Raw genomic sequence first — 18,973 nt, forward strand, 5'->3', positions numbered from 1 at the left:
ATGTCTGGGAATCGGTCTTTGCAGCGATGGGGATACGAGAAGTGGGTGGAAGAACGAGGGGGGTAGTGGGGAAAGACACGACGATGCCTCCGTAAACGCTAAGTGTTCGAGCAGTACGGTAGGGCCATTTACGAGAGACCCTTCTATAACCATCATTGACTTATACCGGGTGATCGATGGAAATATTACTTTTTCTTTCCTTTCCTTAGGCTTTTAGGAAAATGAAATAGATGTTCTTTATTGATAAGTAATCAAATTTTTATGAGTGTATATATTTGAAAAAAATGAATAACCGATTGATTTATCTCTGTATATTATAATAATCAAAATGATATCACATGTATTTTTCATTGAACACGTTGAATACCATAGGGAATCATTCTACCGGTGATAAACCATAAGATAATTGTGTTATATACGATTAAGCGCTTTAATTTATGTTTTTTTTTTAATAATACGTAATACATTTTTTTTTTTTTTTTTTTTTTTTTTTTTATTATTTTTCTTTACAATTAAATAGAATCGGAACGTTAACGTAATTATTTCGTTTAACTTTTTATAAATCGTTCATATTATAATAGTTTATAAAATTTCTTTGGCAAAGCTCGACAATTGATTTGGAAGGAGAGGTATATAAGTCGTTTAACCTTTAAGTTGAACTTAATGGAGATTCGGTTGGTATCGATCGTCGTCGACATGACAGATAGATGCCCACGAGGATGGTAATAGGATCAATCGTAGCGAGCACATCTGCGCCTCCATAATGCTATGGTCCACGACTATGACTACGACTACGACTACGACTACGACTACGACTACGACTACGACTACGACTACGACAACGATCAAGAGAAGGACGAAGGGAAAATCGTTGCATTACAAAAGCCAGTTATAATCGGGTGTCTCGCGTTTACGCGCACACATTAATACATACATATTTATTATATGGCATATACATTTGATCGAGCATGTATTTTCCCTTTGTTTCTAAATGTTGACTTTTATTCGATTATTAACACCAATGAAATCTATTTAGTTTCGTATTATAATACTTCGTTAACAGGTAGAATTTAGTTATCAATGATATTATTAGATGTTCTCTCAAAATGTGTTTCCGTTAGTTTAGTAATCTTCTGAAAGATAATTATCGAATTTAGTTTATGATCCGAGTTAAAAGTTCTTCTCCGATCGTTCTTCGTTATACACGAATAATTTTAATCGATTCGATTCTACATTCTATTTACGTGCAAGAATTATCAGAATAGATTATTTCCAAATGATACGTTTTACATTTCGACCGTTAAATTCTAATAATATAGCGTAGAAGATTTTCTTCGGGTTCTCGCATTATCACGCGTTTCCTTGGAAAATGTTTCTCCTTTTCTGGCAACTATGAAAATGAAATTTACTCGGAAAGTTTCTTTTAAAGTTCCCATAGCAATAAGTTAAACGAGCAAATTTCTCTTCTTACTCGAGACTCGCTCGAATCTAATGGAAAATAACGAACTCGTAGTTATGGAATTTGTTTTATTTCTCTTTTTTCAATCTACACAGGATACCATAGAAAATGAGAAATTGTGTGCATCTATTCTTTTGTCGATAGAATTTCAATTGCAATTTACTTTAACGACGAATGAAAACAATGAAAGGACAAAGAGATTTTTTCTGCTCAGGTATAGTCTGCATTTTTGAAAATATTTTTTCGTTTAATATTTATTTATCTTCTCCTCATCGTCTCACACCTAAATCTCACTAAATTCTAAGAATTTTCTTCTTCTTCTACGTAACGTAATAGTATAGCTTGGTTCAGATTTTTGTATATTACAATTAGATTGTATCTTGATACCTGCAGTCTATTGTAAATTGCCATTGCCTTTGGATCTCCTTTTCTTTCCGTATTATTCTAAATCCTACAGGATTTCTCTTTCTTTTTTCTTTTATTAAAAAAAATTTTTATCCTTTCATAAAAGGGCAGTTTTTTATTTTTCTCATATTCTATTTGGTTCCTTTCTTCCTTTTTCACTCGTACCAATCATGCCTTAAGAATATGCTGTTCCTTCTTTTCGTTTCTTCTATCAAAATATATGACCAGGTATGTCCTAGTTCAAAACTAACGTCCATCTTAGCGCATGCTCGTTTTATAGGTTACGAAATAATAACCGTGACATGAGATAGATTTTTTTCATCTGGACGATAAGAAAAAAGTGAATAAAAATAAGTTGAAAATATTTTTAAATCGAAATAAAATGTAGTTGAAATGAATAAATATGCTGGTAGAAAAAAATATATTTTCTATTAGTTGACTTTATAAGATTTATTTTAGTTTAATCGAGTGTTATATATCTTCATTCGAGCGATACTTTTCAAACTTGGATCTTTTGCAAAGACGAAAGAAGTTTAAAAAAAGTTTCTTGTTAGTTTGCGACGTTTACCTTTGGAAAAGAACAAACGAAAGAATTCTCGGAACGAGTGGTTCTTTTTATCTCATAACTCGTATTACACCGCTCATCGATAAGAGATAGGAATAATCTTGTGGGATTTATTGACTTCGATCGAGCTAAGAGCGTTTCAAGAGTTGTTTTTTTATACCGATTAACATTTTTCAAGTATTCATCAAACATTTTCATTAAGGTTGATAAAATTGATAAGTTTTGTTTTATCTTCGTGACAAAACATATATGAATTAATGTTTCTCAGTTTATTCACAATTCATTCATTAGTTCTTTTTACCTACACATTTTTATTTAGATTAATTTTATTTTATTACAAATAGTATACATAATCGTTGATATCATACTGACGCAATTTTATAGTAACTATTATTATATGCTTGATTATGATACTCGAGTCACTCGACTAGAATACTCTTCTTCTGTAATTGCATCCTGCAAGGTTTTCTCTTTCTCTCTCTATCTCTCTATCTCTCTCTCTCTTTCTGTGTCTATCGTATTGGAGAGAAAATACGAACACACGCTTGTATTACCGTAACGGAATAAATCTTTCGCCGATTCATTTCTCTTTATTAAGTCGCTTACGATACGATAACTGGTTAGACAAACACACGAGCAACTTCGAGCTGGTAGATGTTATCGAGTTTGCTGTGCTCGATGCATCGTATCCTCGATGCAAACGAACGACAACGCAACGCGTGTCCATCGAGAGAGATAGAATAAAAAGATAGAGAAAATATTGGACGTGTAATTGATCAATTTTCAGCCGACAGTTAAATTCTAATGAAACGAACAAACGGACGCGGTCTTTTTCAAGGGATCCGAAAATTCGCTTTGGTTTTGATTGAAAAAAAAAAAAAAAAAAAAAAAGAAAAAAAATAGCACGGTTTATAAATAAACGAAAACTATGCGAAATAAAGAACAATCCAAACAGAGGGGATTATTGCGAAATTATATTCCACTCGATATTTACGATCGATAATAAATAATTGTCCGATATTCCTGTAACAAATTTTCGTCGCGTTTGTACGTAATGTAAAACTGAAAGAGAAAGATAGATATGAAAAAAGGGAGAGAACGATATTTACTGAACGGTTTACTTCGAATGAATGCGGGCAGTGAAGTATGGCGGAAAAAAAGGGACAGACACCCTTTTCCATCGATCTACCAGCTGTTCTTATTCTTCCTTCTCTTATTTTCAAAGGTTCCTTCTTTGCTCGCATTTTCTCACCTATATCTTTTTTTTCTCTTCTTATTCTTTTGTTTGGAATTTGACAAATTCGAAAAATCTCAGAGAGATTGTCGCAATGAAAGTAAATGTTCCGTCTTGTATATTTATCTTTCGTATGGATTCTCGTTTAACCCCTTGGCTTGATTCCATCGGCAGAGATGTCGGCGTAGTTTAAAAAACAATATCGTCCAAAGAGCAATATCTCTCTTTTTTCTTTTTTTTGGTCTTTTTTCTTTTTATTATTATTCTCGTGTCTCTCTTTCAACGCTATGCGTGGGACATTTAAATAGATAAGAGCGAGTTTTACACGACTCAAACGTGGTTTCGTCACAGAGAGAAAGAGAGAAAGAGAGAGTGATACGATTGCACGATAAAAAGTGTACCTATATATATATGTGTGTGTACGCGAGTGCTATATTCGTGTGTACGCGCGATAATATATGGAGATAATACGAGACTTTATACGTCTCTTTCTTTATGGGACGTGAAAGTTAGTGCTGACGATTAAGACGGATGCGCGAAACGGCGTAGAACACGCGCGTTCGTTTCTTTATTATTCCCTCTTCACGATTATCTTTCCAACGAGTTGTTGCGTTTTAATCGCTAAATCGCACACTATGTCGATTACATTTTTTAACTTCAAAATAGATGATGCGTAATCGTACTAAGTGCTAAAAGCTTTATCGATGTTTCTTTTATTTATTTCTTATCTGATACCTATTTTATATATATATGTGTGTGCATATTTATAGTTATTTATAATGTTTGTTAAACTTTTGACTCGATTCAATATATTATTTATTCTTTCAGCATTATTGCAATTTATAAACAAATAAAGTGATAAATCACAGGGCCGAGGAAATAAAGAAAGAAAAAAAGAAAGGAAATATTATATATGTACACGCACGTTTCAGGAAAAGTAGCGGATCGTAGAAAGGAACAAACGCATTTTCATTTCCTTTAGGTACGTCGCGTCGAAAAGCTGGGATCAGAGCCCAGATATATTTTTCAAGTTCCAAATACGTGCGCCAACTACGAACTTCCGTGTTTCCTCCGACACGTTCACACTTTCCTCTTTTCATGTATATGAATTTCTTTCTACGTTTGTGAATGAAGAAGTAGTAGAAGAAGAAAAGAGAAAAGGAGAGTTCAAAGGAGAAGAGAGTAGGAAACTTGGATTTGTTTACCGATGAACATTAATGTTCCTAACGTGCAGTTTCCTCTTTCTCTCTTTTTTTATTTCTTTTAGGAGTATATACTTCTTAATAGTTGATACACGTATATTAATTTAAAGACTAAAATGAAATGTTAAATATCATGATTTGTTATCTATCTCATTATATTACATATTTATATACGAATGAGTCGAATTTTAGAAAGTTTTAATATCTAACAATATTTTTTCATTATTTATTCCACAATTTTTCTCCTACATTTGAATATTTTTTATATTCATTTTAAGGAAGAATAAAAAAGTATATATATACTTGTTTAAAAAAAAAACTACGTTATCTTGTTAAGACTCTGACAAAAAAAAATTGAAAGGAATCGTTCCTGAAGAGTTTAATCGATTATAAACTTCGTTAGGAAGCTCAAGAAGATAACCTTTGTATTTTCTGTATTTTTTTTTCGTATCTTTGGGGGCAGAAAAGAAGAAGGAAAGGAAAAGAAGATTGAAAGATGATAAAGTTCAATAGGAAGTTTGCAAACGATTAAAAGCTTTATAACAAAACGGGAAGAGATAGAGGATAAAACGTCTTTTTATTTTTTTATTTTATCTTCTTATATCTATTCATTTGTTTCGTATTTTTATTTTACTTTTACTAGAATCGATATCTATTTTTCGTTTTCTCTATTTTATATTACACTCGTTTTACGAATGAAAGGGTATAAAAAAAAAAGAAAGAAAGAAAGAAAGAAAGAACGAACGAACGAACGAACGAACGATAGAAAGAAAATAGTTGAAATTCTTAGAATCGACAGTTTATTTCTATTCGATTTGGCATGATTTGAATCTTTCAAAAGAAAATTCTTGTTGGGAAACTCGATCGAGCGAGAAAGAGCCAACATCAAGTACGAGTAAACGAAGAAACATCATGTTAGAATTTTTCTTATTCTTACGATCGGAGTAACTTTTGCAACTTTTTCAAATATAAACGAGAACGGAATAAAAGAGAGGAAAGAGGAAAATTCACGTAGACGCAGCAGATATGTGCATCGCGAATGAGAGATGTACGTAAAAATATACACGCGTGTTGTTGCTGCTAGTCCCCCCCCNCCCCCGCTCCCTCCCGCCCCTGCCCCGGTACATGGTACCGGCGTCTGTGCGTCGACGTCAGCTTCACCGTCAGTATAAATATTTATACGGCTTGGATTCTATATAATTCGTCGTTTATTTAAAAATCAAATTTTATAATCCACGAGAACGGACTGTCAGGATAGTTCACTTTTATAGCGTGCATATATCATCGCTCGCTCACTCGCGTCTCTTTAAATAATTCATACGCCTTTAAGAGCACCGAGGCTTTTCGTGTCCTCTCGTTTCTTTTTTCTTTATATATATATATATTTTTTTTTTATTTATCCTTCTTTTTATCTTTATTATTTATTATTTTTATTCAAGGGAAATGAAATGTCTGGTCACGCTTTTAAAATCATATAAATAACTTTTGAAATGTGTGTGTGTGTGTGTGTGTGTTCAACCGAACATAAAAAAATGAAAAAAAAAAAGAAAAAACAAAGATAAGATTTTGCATTACAGGTTCCTACGTTATCGATCACGTGTAACAAATGTTGATAAACATTATAAATGCATATGTACATATGCATCGACTGTGTTAACATTGAACAGGAATTCGAGTTAAAATATAAAGAAAAAACGGACTTAAGAATCGTATGTAAATAACTTATATTCTTGGTTCACCCTAACTTCCTACTTCATCGGCTTAATATTGCAAAGCCAGTCATAATTTAATTGTTCTTTTAATCGACCCAGCGGTAATATCCAGGAAAGATCAGAATGCATTGTTGCTACTGGCAGTAATCATAATTCCTTCGTTGAAAGGATGGAACATAAAATAGTACTTGTCACTTCTTATTATATTTCCTGACATTGTTTGCGAACCTTTCTTTCTTGTTTCTTCTCTTACCTGGCGCAGTTAATAAACGTAAAAAGTTTTTAAAAAAAGAGAAGGAAGGAAGAAAAAAAAGTAGGACGAGCGGCGGGCGGCGGGGGGTCTCATTTCTCTACTACACCACTCTTGGAATTCATCCTTGCAATATTAGTTCTATCCGTTATATTCTATCCGTGCTAGCTACGGAAAGGGAAAGAGAGATAGAAAGAGTTTATTCATAGTCCCGAGGATAATCCCTCTTCTACCAAGCACTTAAAGTCGGACTCGAGTTTTAAAACTCTTTTCCCGTCTGCCGCTTGGTTTAAAGCCGGCGCGATTATGAATTATCGTTACGTGGTAATTCCAAGGTAGTAGCAAAGCTCCAACGTTTCCTACTTTGCCGTTTCGTTGGAAATACTTTGGATCAATGACAACCGAACGTAAAAATCGATTTCAATTTATTAACATTTTTTTTTTTATGGAAACTGTTCCTTGGTTATAAGTGTTCGTCATAAATCATTTTGAGCCGTTCAATCAGTTTTCGGAAGAGATAATCGAGAATATTATTGTATGCCTGACACTTGGTGATGCAGAACGAAGAACGTTATGAACTAACGAACGAACGAACGAAGTGAAGAAGGACAAGGGTATTCAGAGCGACCGAGCGTGACTGGCAGAGGAGAGTAGAAAAGAGTAGTAACGCGGTGTTAGAGGACGGATACGGAGGTGACGGTGGTGGTGGTGGAATGAGGGGGGTAGGGCGGAGGGGAGTTGGAGGAAATGGCGGCAGCGACAGCAGCGGCGGCAGCAGCAGCAGCAGCAGCAGAAGTAGCGTGTAGGTAGCGATGGTGGTAGGGGAAGTGGGGAAAGAGGGGGGCCTGCCGGCCGTAGCACCGGTTGGCCGAAGGGAAGGGATAGCGTTGGCTCAGTAAGCGTCAAGCGCCCGAGCCGGTACCATGCGATGTGAAGTGTAGTGAATGAGGATATATATATGTCACACATCACATACACGCGTATACACAACACACACACACATATACACACATACATAACACATCATAGAGAACGATTTTCGTGGCTCGCGATAGACCGGCGCTATCGACTACGTAGTTTTACCTATACAGTTAACTCGTGTCGCGTAACATTTTTAAAGAAGAAGAAGAAGAAGAAGAAGAGGAAGAAGAAGTGAAAAACGGACGACGGTTAATTAGTCGGTCAACGAAAAAGGAAACGAAGAAAGAAAGGAAATAAAAAAAGAGTGAGTGCATCGATGAGCTTCCCAAGCTTGATATTGTAATAGTGTGCGTGACGTGTATATGCTCTGACGAGAGCTTGCTGTCTTTATCTTTCTCTCTTTCTCTTAATATCTTTCTTCGTGTGTGCGTGTGCCCCTGTATCTTCTCTCCATAGCTCCCGTTTCTTCTATCTGTCTTTCTCTTTCTCTCTCTCTCTCTTTCTCTCTTTCTCTCTTTCTCTATCTCTTTCTATCTCTTTCTATCTCTGTCTGTTGGTCGGTGTCGTTCGGGCCCACTCGTCTCGTTTCGGCTCGTCGAACGCTCGGCGACGATGCAGCAGGTTCGCGTGTGTGTGTATCGCGTCGTGCCACGTCGTACGTGCGACCGATTTTACGTGTGTTAGTGATGCTGGTCGGCCATGCCGCTTTTGCGAGTACCGCGTGAAGTGTAAGTGCGTTGAATATTTTTTTCATTGTTAATAGTTGTTACTGTCGTCGTCGTTTCTTCGTTACCGTTACAACTTCAACCATCGTCTTTCTGCTACTGTTGTTACTTTCGTATTTCCGTCCTTTTTTTACTCTACGCCAAGTAAAATACCCGGAATTTCTACGTTTTATCTGCTGAGAAAGATCCTTCGATGCTTTAACGTGTATATGTGGCTCCTGTGTTTGTGTAGTCACACTTGTGTACCTTTCTTCGATCGGACTATACGTATTATAACTACTATCTACACGAGAAAAGCTAGAAACAAAATTTGGAATTTCGACGATGATTTTTTGTTGTAAGTATGTTTTTATTTTACTTTACGAATATACATTCCAACAAATATATATATATATATATATTTTATCGTTTATAAACGATTCGAGAAAAAAAATAACGGCTGTTGATTTTTTGTATTTCTCTTTTTCTACTCACATATTCATATATTTATACATAAATCATACATTCATTTCTTCCCTGTTCTTGTTCCTCTTCCTCTCTCTTCTTCTTCTCCTCCTCCTCCTCCTCCTTCTCCTCCTTCAGTGCCTTCTCCTTCGGACGTCGATCTCCGCGTGGGACAAAGGATAAACGTGTTCTCTCTCTCTTCTCCATGTGTTGGTTATATATTTGTGTGTAAATGTGATGGTAGTAAGCGCATGTATAGTAGGATTGTGTGCGAGAATCGAGTCTTGGTTGTGTGTTGGGGAGCGTGTAAGGGGAGTGAGCAGCAGTGGAGCTGCCCGGATTATTTATCGACCTGCACGAGGTATTGTGACTACGTGCCGACGAGTCTTACGAGAACGAGCCGTTAGTCGTTAGTAAATCGAACGGCGTGCGAGTTAGCACGCTCGAGCGATAAGATGCAACTTAACTTGCCGACATTGTTGTTCCCTTTTTTCTTGTTTTTTTTCTTCTTTTTCCTTTTCCTCTTTTTACGGAAGTAACGCGTAAAGAGAAAGGAAGTTATATACCCTTTTACTTTTGCGTACAGTTTAAATATAATTAATTTGATTTATTGCATTATTACTATTAGGGAAAAAAATGATGCTAATGATGAATGTTGCAAAAGTGCATCTAAATGCGCGCTATTTTCGGAAGAACAGGAACGAACCGTTATCGAGTCACGACAGTATTTCTTTTTTTTTCTTTTCTTTTCTTTTCTTTTCTTTCTTTCTGTCTCGTTCAAATGGTCGTTTTACACGAATATTTCGTCGATTGACGGTATCGAGATATTTCTTTTTTATTTTCCCTTTTTGTTAATACAAATTAATGATCAAAGGAATAACTTGGTTGAAAAGTTTATAGGGGGCGTTTAAGATGTATAAATCACAAGTCGCCGTGATGTTTCTCGCTGATTTTACTCGTACCGCAGCGTGTGTTCGTCCTGCATGATTTATGCTTGTTAACCAACCGTCTGCTATACAACTCTCTCTCTCTCTCTCTCTCTTTCATCTTTATTTATCGTTACTTGTGTTTTTGAGAATATATAAACAAGAAAAAAGAAAAAGGGAAGAGAAAAAATATAGTCTGTTTTACAACGTAATCTTTACAATCAACATGACGTTGTTATTAGGTGTTACTTAAGATACTGGGTTGGTGCAATGAATAAAATTTTTGACGTTACAAAGGAGAAGAGACATCATCAATTCTATCGGGTAATCGAATAGTATCAATCAATAATTCTCTGAATAAATAATACACAAGATGTGATTTAATTTTTGTTTCGTTCGTCTTGTTACGGGTGTCGAGAAAACTATGGACAAACTATTTTTCGTTTGACTACTATGCCGGCGGCGGTGGTCACTAATCTTTAGCTTTTTTTTCTTTTTTTTTCCTTTTTTTTTTTAGTTGGAAAGTAGTAATATGGGTTCTTTCCAGTCGACGCTTTCTTAAAAGGCCATAACGTTTATGGATACACACAACGGTCTGCTGAGAAGGATAAAGGAGAGGGCTACGTCGAAGCGGTAAAAGCTTTCTCTATGTGCAAGGCAAATTGCAGTGCCTAAGCCAGTTTACACGTCTAATCGTAGCGCTCGTTGTGTTCAACCTAATAGGCTCTAATGCTTATCCTCCGTTTTTCCTTCCTCCTTTTTTTTTTCTCCTTTTCCTATCTCTCCTCCTCCTCTCTCCCCCCCACTTCTGAAATTCTTTCATTCGAACAGCTACATATGTCTCGTATACGTGCTCGAAATTCTGTAATGCTGAAAATTAGTGTCGAACGTATAATTGTTTTCAAGCGACTCCAAAAGTTAAAATCTTAATTAAGTACTTATAACTTTTAACATACGATATATAGGAAATAATGAAATACTTGTAAGAAAATAATTGGCAACGAATAATTGAAATTGGAACGACTAAATTTAATTAAACAAGTACAAGAGAATATCCACAAGACATAAAGCATTGTTTAGAAATGAAAACCCGTAGATGATCATTTCGAGCACTAACTACGAAGATAAGTTATCGCGGATTATCGAAACACTAAAGTGGTTATAACTTTGAAGCAAGGCCAAATAGAAGACATGTCTATACAAACTTTTTTCGTTGTTTCTTTTGTGTCCCCCAGTTCATTCCTGAAGTGGGGTTCCATATATTAGAAACACATGGTATATATATATATATATATATATATATATAAGATGCATTCTTTTTTAGCGATATAAATGACGATAAAGTCGACATCGTTGAATTATAGATCGTTATTTTTTTCCTTAGGTCTTTAGATATGTATGCATGCATACAGCGTTGAAAAGCGAAGTTATTCGAGTCATTCGACGATTATTTCAAAGGAGGATAATTACTTGGAACGAATTCCACCGCGAAACATGTTTCTATTTCTTTCTTTTTTCTTTATTTCTTTTTTTTTTTTTTTATTACTTTTTAATTTACATTCTTTTTTCTTCAATCGATTCTTCTCTTTTAATCTCTCGCTCTATTTTCTTATCTACTTTGGACATTTTTGAAATTTCTCGTCCCTGGCATGTTCTTCTAAGTATCAAGCAAGCTCTTATTGTTGAGATTAATAGGATCGAACGATTTCCGTGAAGCGGAAACGACTATCGCGAGTGTCACGCTAACGTGCGTGCTTTCGTCAATACTTGTTCCACCCACTTATCTCCCTTCCTTCCTTTCTTTCTTTCTTTTTTTCTTTCTTTCTTTTTTATTAGCTCTATTCGAGAATAAAGCTTGGAAATTTGTATGATAAATCGATCTATTTTATATGGAAACATTTTATCGTATTAAATCATATTCCACGTTTACGATTAAAAATTTTTTTGTATTGTTATTGTTAAGGCTCAAAACTTTTCAACCCGCCCTCCTAATTTTATTACGATATATTGAAAGATATTTCGAACAATTATATAAGAAATTACTCGTCAAAATTTCTTATCGATCGCAATCGAGTATAAAAATAAATATTATCTAACAAAACTCGTCCAGGTGCAACAAAAGTTTCCCTTTGTTTCGAACGAAATCACACGTAATAGTGACTTATGACCTTTTAATGGTTTTTTCGTGCGTCCGGCGTTCCGTAAACAAGCCCCGTTGTAGTAGAGTCAACGATAATGTAGTAAGCGATAAAAGAAAACAACAACAAGGTGGTGGAGAAGAAGAAAGGAGGGGGGGGGGGAAAGAGAAGGCCGATGACGAGCGTTATTATTTTAGCTGCTATAAATTCACTGAGAAAATATCAGGAAAAACGATCGGATCTGGTACGCTCTTGCGTTCCTACATGGGCGAGCAACTAATGGCTGGTCTTCAAGAGCAGGAAGGAAAAGGGAGAAAGAAAGAGGAGAGAGAGAGAAAGAGAGAGCAGAGAGAAGAGAAAGCATGCACGAATGCACTCCTTGACGTTTCCGTACGAACGAATTTATTAACTTCGTGTCTCCTTTTTTTTTTTTTTTTTTTTAAATCCTTTGATGCGTTAACAACAGAATATATAACTTTTTCATATAATTTCTTTTTAAAACAAATATTCGTACTCTGTACCTGTATAATATTATATTCCATATCAGTAGTTTTAAAAATGTACGTCGGAATATTTTAAAAATGTTCCGCTAAATATTACACAATTTTTATTCGTTTTATTTCTAATATCAATTCAATGTTGTAAGATACGAGATAGTAGGATAAACTTGGAGCAAATCATTAACTCACTTATTATTGATATTAACTGTTTGCTAATGCATCTACAAATAAAACGTTGTTTATATATTTTTATTCAATCCTTTAATAGATGTATAAATATATAATTAGTATTTACAAAGATAATATTTTTATCGGCGTAATCGTTTCTTTCCTCGTATCATTTTGAACGATTTATATGTCTATGTGTGTATATATATATATATATATATATATTTTTTTTTTTTCTTTCTTCTTCCTTTTATCCTTTATTTTTTACAAGGAAAATATCGTGTAATTTTTTCTCTTATTTCCTTTTTTCTTTTTTTTTTTTCCTTCACAGCGGATTCGCGCTCGATGCATATGCGTACGTGTTGCATGGTTCGTCTCTTCGAAGAACGAACAGAAAAAGAAACAGATAAAGATAAAGAAAGAGAGAGAAAGAGATAAGCGTGCCTTTGTGCGTGGCTCGAGTTAACGAGAGGAAAGAACCATTACGAGTGAGTCCCGTCAGCTGTTCGCAGAATATTCTTGTAGTAGAGATCATCGTAAATTTCTTTCTTTTTCTTGCTGTTTTCTTTTCTCTCTCATTTTTTTCACCTTAAGGATTATTTTTTATTTCATTCTCATAAACACACCTTCGTAATATATTCATTAATTCATTTATTCATTAACGCAAAACCTCGAACGTTGAATATAAATTATTTTTTTCCAAAGAGAGTTTATACGAATTCTTTATTTTCGAAAAATGATTTTTCCGTAGCACCGCATTTGTTCGCTTTCAAAACGAGCATACATATGTAACACAGAAATATAAACGATGACATACATATATCTATCTTGTACGTGCTTGTTCTATCAATTTCGTTCTTCTATTGTTCGTATTTTCTCTCTCTCTCTCTCTATCTTTCTCTTTTTTATTTTTTTTATTTTCTTCTCCCCCGACCCCCTCTTAATTTCTGAAAAACGCATCGCTCGAAGGTAGGAAAATTTCACATCGCGTTTGTCTCTCGGCTTTTTCCCTCTCGATTTTTCCATCGCCTTTTCTCCCTCTCTTCCTCTCACTTACTCAACTCTTCTATTTCTCTTTTTTTTTATTTCCCCCCCGGTTGTTTTTTTTCTTTTTTTTTTTTTTGGTACACCGATCGCGCGTCCACCTCTTTTTTTCTCATCCATTTTTTGTCTCCACTCGTTACTACTCGTCGCGTTAGCACATACTACATATAAATGCGTATACACGTTGTCATATACTCGCATACACACGTGTACGTATACTTATATGCATATATGAATGCACGAATACAATATATATTGTAGTAACATGACAGTGTTCGACACTGCCAGGACCGTTTTATAATTACATTTTATCTCTTCTCGGCAAGCTAACGTAATATCGTATCGTATGGCATTAATCGAATACCGTGATAAAGTTATCGAATTTAATTACATCGGCATTCCGTCGTGCTTAAGCCGCATACATGATTTTAGCGCATCGTGCGTTTAATAACACATTTGCCGTCGATACTATCGTGCACACTTGACGCGTTAGTAATATGTACATGTATATAAATATGCATAGATACATATGTATTTTATATGTGACATACCACACAGTTATGTACGATGAAACAATAGACCTCGTTAATTTGTCGAAATTATGAAAAGAAAAGTACACTTCCTATTTTACTTTCTTTTCCTCATTTGGGTTACTTCCTTTTCCTAATTTTGTTTCCCCGTCAAGTAATGTTAAATATCTCGTAATGTATTGCAATTTCATTTGCACACAATTAATTGTAATTGCAGTTGCATCGGTCCAGTTGAAGTCGTAGTTTAAGTGTTAATGAATTGATTGATGAAAAAAAAATATGTGTTATCGGTCGATTTGATATACTTTGATATCTCGATAGAAACGGTGCGTTTCATGCATGATTGCGTGGGAGGAGAGGTTGTGGGCGTCAACGTATAACGAACGTATAACGAACGACGAGACGAGACGAGAGAACCCAGGTCTGGCCTGGCCCGGTCTGGTCTGGTCTGGTTTGGTCTGGTCTGCTCGAAACTTGCTCTCAACTAATCGAAGGGCCAATGCGCTCCATTAATTAACAGGCTTTCGCCTTAATCCAATACAATCGATCCTAATGTGCCATTCGATCGATATACGCACAGTAGCATATTCGTAAACCATTATTTTATCATTATGTTTCTAATTTGACCCTTATAATAAGTTGAGTTATCTTAACTTATGGATGATGATGATGATAATGATTATAATAATAAATCAATTTTATATGTCGAGAAATCGAGATAAAAAATTAATCGTTTCAACGCATTTGAATTTAAAAGGGTAATATAATCCGCACACGATTATGTTTTTATTCGTATCGTCCGCCTTGGGGGAATTTTCCATTTTCTCGACGATATTTTTCCCGTCGTCTTGCAACATTGCACGATGATACGTGCGAGCCGGTTATCAATTAAACGTCTCGCATAATTATTTAAACGATTACATATTTTTTTAAGTTTTATGTTAACCACTTAATTTGTATTTAATAGTAATTAATTAGTATTATTTATTGTTAGAATAATTTATATATGTGTATTAGGAAACACTTAACTGAACAGTCTAGTCACGTTGAATTACCACTAATATTTCCGTCAGATCACAGAAGTCTAGCAACATGGGAACGATTAGTAAAATGGGGATGGGTGACCAGTACGAAAAAACAAAAACCAATTTACCATATATATTGTTAAAAAGTTAAGTCAACGCTTCACTTCGAAACTACGTTTATCGCTTTTTAACCAGGAGAAAATCATTTTCGATTGGAATTAGATCGAGAAAAGTGAACAAGTTAAATTACCGATAGTTCTTTAACGATGCTATTTTTACGTTCAATCGAATTCCACTTGTAAGAAATTCTAAACTATGATAACGAATTACATTATAAACGCTCGATTGAATACTTTCAAACTTATCGCTCGTATAATTTATCTCTGTTTGCATTACTTTTTATTATTTTAATTAATCAATTAGTAGAAATTACATTAAAAAGAAACTTTGAATTCGTGATAATGCGAACAATTATTATATAACATGATAATATTTATATTTAATTTATATTTTAGAAGAAAATAAACTATGATAACGCGAATCGTTTGCTTCACTTTTTTCTAAATTTATCTCCTTTTATTTTTTCTTGCTTTTCTTTTTATTTTCTTTTGCGACTAATTAATTATCTAATTAATTGAAAAAAAAAATATGAACACACGTAGCGAAAATTATTTCACGAAGTTAAGTGATCGAATTTTCCATTTCTCTTTTATCTCATTCGCTAATGAATACATTAATTAAGATAGAAAAAAAAGGATCGTCTAATAGCAATAGTTTAACGAATTCAACGATCACCACACACTTGGCAATTTATCGGTCGGATTCATATATCTAAAGAGATGTATTTTCTTGTTGTGTTTTTTTTTTCACTAATTAATTACTTAATTAAACAGGAAGAAGGGGAACGCTCCTAGGAAGAGTTGTATTTAATAGATTAGATGATTGAATTTCTAAAGATATATTTTGTTTCTATTTCGCTAATGAATAAGTTAATTAAGAGAGAAAAAGAAAGATAGACGGGGAGAGAGTTTAATTCGAAGATCAGCGGGCTACCGATCGATCGATCGAAAAAGGAAAGACAGTGATTCTTTCGAATTAATGAACGTGTAGTAACTCTATCCGTTAGTTAACGATTACAAATAGCTCTTCGATGTTGCATTGCACGCTCGCTTGCTCTTCTCGGTGGTTCTTCTCGTTCGAGGAACCCTCCACCGGAAATGGGACTCACGTTGGAAGAGGGGGAGACAGCTAGGTTGGTCGTTTCGTTTGCAAGTACTGCGACGACGACTACTACTACCACAATATGACGAAGAGAAAGAGGAATATTTACTTTAGCTCGACTCTCACCCTCTTACTTTAGTGACTTTTGTAAACTTCGTTTGTCACTTCTTTCATATGTACATCCTCGTGTTTTCCCCTTCCATCCACGGAACTAACTCCTCTCCTTTACGTTCTATTTCTATCTTTATATTTGATTCTTTTACAAATTTCTTCAGTCCCCATCGGTCAAACAAATTGATCTTTCTGTTCTATTTGATTTCATTTTGATTTGATTTTATTTTTGATGGTTTATTCTTTGATAAAAATTTGTCACATATGTCAAAATCATTGATCAAACATTAGTCACCGTGCCAAAATTGTACGCGTACAAAGTTTTTCGTAGGTACAAATTTACATTGAAAATAAGTATAGGTCTTATATTTTCGTTATCGCACCTCGTAAGAAAGAAACGGCTCTTTGGCAAGTATTCTCTTCTTAATGGTCTCGTCAACAAATTGTATAAGAGTATTGGCAGTATCGGAGCTGGCAATGTAGTTTGCCAAGGAAACGCAATAAGTCTTAAAGTTGGTGGAAACTGTGCCAGAGAGTAAGATCGTAATGAGAGTCGAGCCTATAGTATCTAATAGCGTTTGATGTTACGTTAATAGAAATAGAAAATTAGTTGGTACGTGTTCTTTCTTTCTTTCTTTTTTGTTCCTTCATTCAAATTGTACTTTTACTTTTACTTTTAGAGAAACGATTTATTCAAACAATCAAACGCGTTAATGAGTCAAACGGGTGAGTTGTATTTTTTTCTCTCTCTTTTTTTTTATCTACAATATAAAATTATTTAAAGACGTTAAAGCGAGGAAAATCGCGTGACAGGAAAACGGACGTTGAGTCTGGCGTGTGTTGTGTGTACGTATGCGCCAACGGTGCATATAAAGTGCATTGAACACCCTACGGTGTAATGATATTCCTTAACTCGGATACATCGACACCAATAAATGTTCAAATTAAAATGATATCAAAGATGATAATAAATTTTAGAAATTTTTCCTTTATACTTTACAATTGAGAATAGGCAAATTTTTCATTACTACGATAGATAGTATTTTGTCAAATTTTATTACGTTACCTTAACCTAGATCATTGTTACAATGTAACGCACAAACACATACACACACCCAATTAAGAAATTAGAACAGTGAAATTTTCCATTCTCGTTAGAAAATTATAGCAAATATGAAAAAAAGAAATGTATTATTTAATAAAGGTATTATTATTATTACGTGAGAAGTCGATGATAATAACGTATAATTTGCACATCATTAGATGAAAGGTTAAAAACGTTAGAAAAGATTAGAAATCGAGCGTGTAGACTTGGAGAAGGGAGAGAGAGCGATGCTTATCGTTTTGAACGTTCCTTTTTGGCGAACCGAGGAACGAGTTTGAAATGTGCGTCGCACCAACCAAGAGATAGAGAGAGAGAAAGAGAGAGAAAGAAAAGGAAAAAGAAACGTGCTGTTGAGAAGCACGAGTAGGTATTACGTGCTACGAGCGAGCCATTCGATTCTTCTCTCCTCGGCATTGTTCGTGCACGCATTTTGTTCTCCGAGCGTGACGAGTAATTGAATCCAAACAAGAAGGCCACCTAACGGCGATTAGAATCTCTCTTTCCTCTATCTCTCTTTCATTTCACACTGTATCCGTCCCAACTAGCCTAATCACATTTATGATCTTCGTTTATCGCCACCAACTCTCGAGTCTAGTCGTGAGAAGAATTTTTTTTTCCTTTTTTTTACAAACTCCGATCGTTCAAAACTTTACGTAACTCTATTCGACGAACAATAACTGTATTGTCCTATCGACAAATTTCATGCTAGAGAGAAAAACAGTCGAGAAATAGCTCGAAGAATAATTATTCTGTTGTGTGTTGTACGCCTAATGAGAAACTAATGATTAGAGAGGAGGACATTAAAGAGAGAAATTAGCGCCGACAAAGGTTGGACATTTGGAAAGGACGCGTTAGTAGATTATTTAAGTCCACCGTGAAGAAGAAGAAGAAGAAACTCGATAAATTATTATGTCCGTTCGGGGAAACCATATGAGGGGAAAGAAAATAAAAAGATTAAGAATTTTTGCTGCGAAGCGAATTGTTTAATGAGTAAAAAAACTAACAAGAAGAAAAAGAAGAAGGAGAAATAGATGGATCTTTATTAAGCAATCAAAAATAATATTTCTTCGATGTAGAAACGTCCGATTAAAATATATAATTAGCGAGATAAGGTTGCGCAACCATTTATATATAATAATATAAAAAAAGAACGAGAGAGAAAAAAAGGAATAATCTTTGTATAAGGATAAATATTCTGATATCTTAAAAAGATATTCTCAGGAAGTTGTATTCTAATAAAACGTTTAAGTAATTTTAATACTACCTTATCGATAAAGGAAAGACTATT

At 34.6% G+C, this 18,973-nt stretch overlaps 1 protein-coding gene across 7 annotated transcripts in view; it reads left to right on the forward strand.

The window, feature by feature from the left end:
• The window catches only part of LOC106784375 (zinc finger protein 608-like), a 140,878-nt gene that overhangs the window by 58,907 nt on the left and 62,998 nt on the right, over window positions 1-18,973 (forward strand). Inside the window, exons 1-2 of one of the 7 annotated variants that reach the window (XM_014743828.1) lie at window positions 7,697-8,052; window positions 8,512-8,810. The exons of 3 other annotated variants lie outside the window; for them this stretch is intronic. The gene's annotated coding sequence lies outside the window, so the exon portion shown is untranslated. Of the gene's footprint in view, window positions 1-7,696; window positions 8,477-8,511; window positions 8,811-18,973 lie in introns of those variants that run through there. 3 more of the 7 variants (XM_014743825.1, XM_014743827.1, XM_014743829.1) reach the window with 3 other exon arrangements.

This window comes from Polistes canadensis, unplaced genomic scaffold (genome assembly GCF_001313835.1).
Source record: "Polistes canadensis isolate GaletaPanama2010 unplaced genomic scaffold, ASM131383v1 scaffold_34, whole genome shotgun sequence".
In the NCBI taxonomy this organism is placed as follows: domain Eukaryota; kingdom Metazoa; phylum Arthropoda; class Insecta; order Hymenoptera; family Vespidae; genus Polistes; species Polistes canadensis.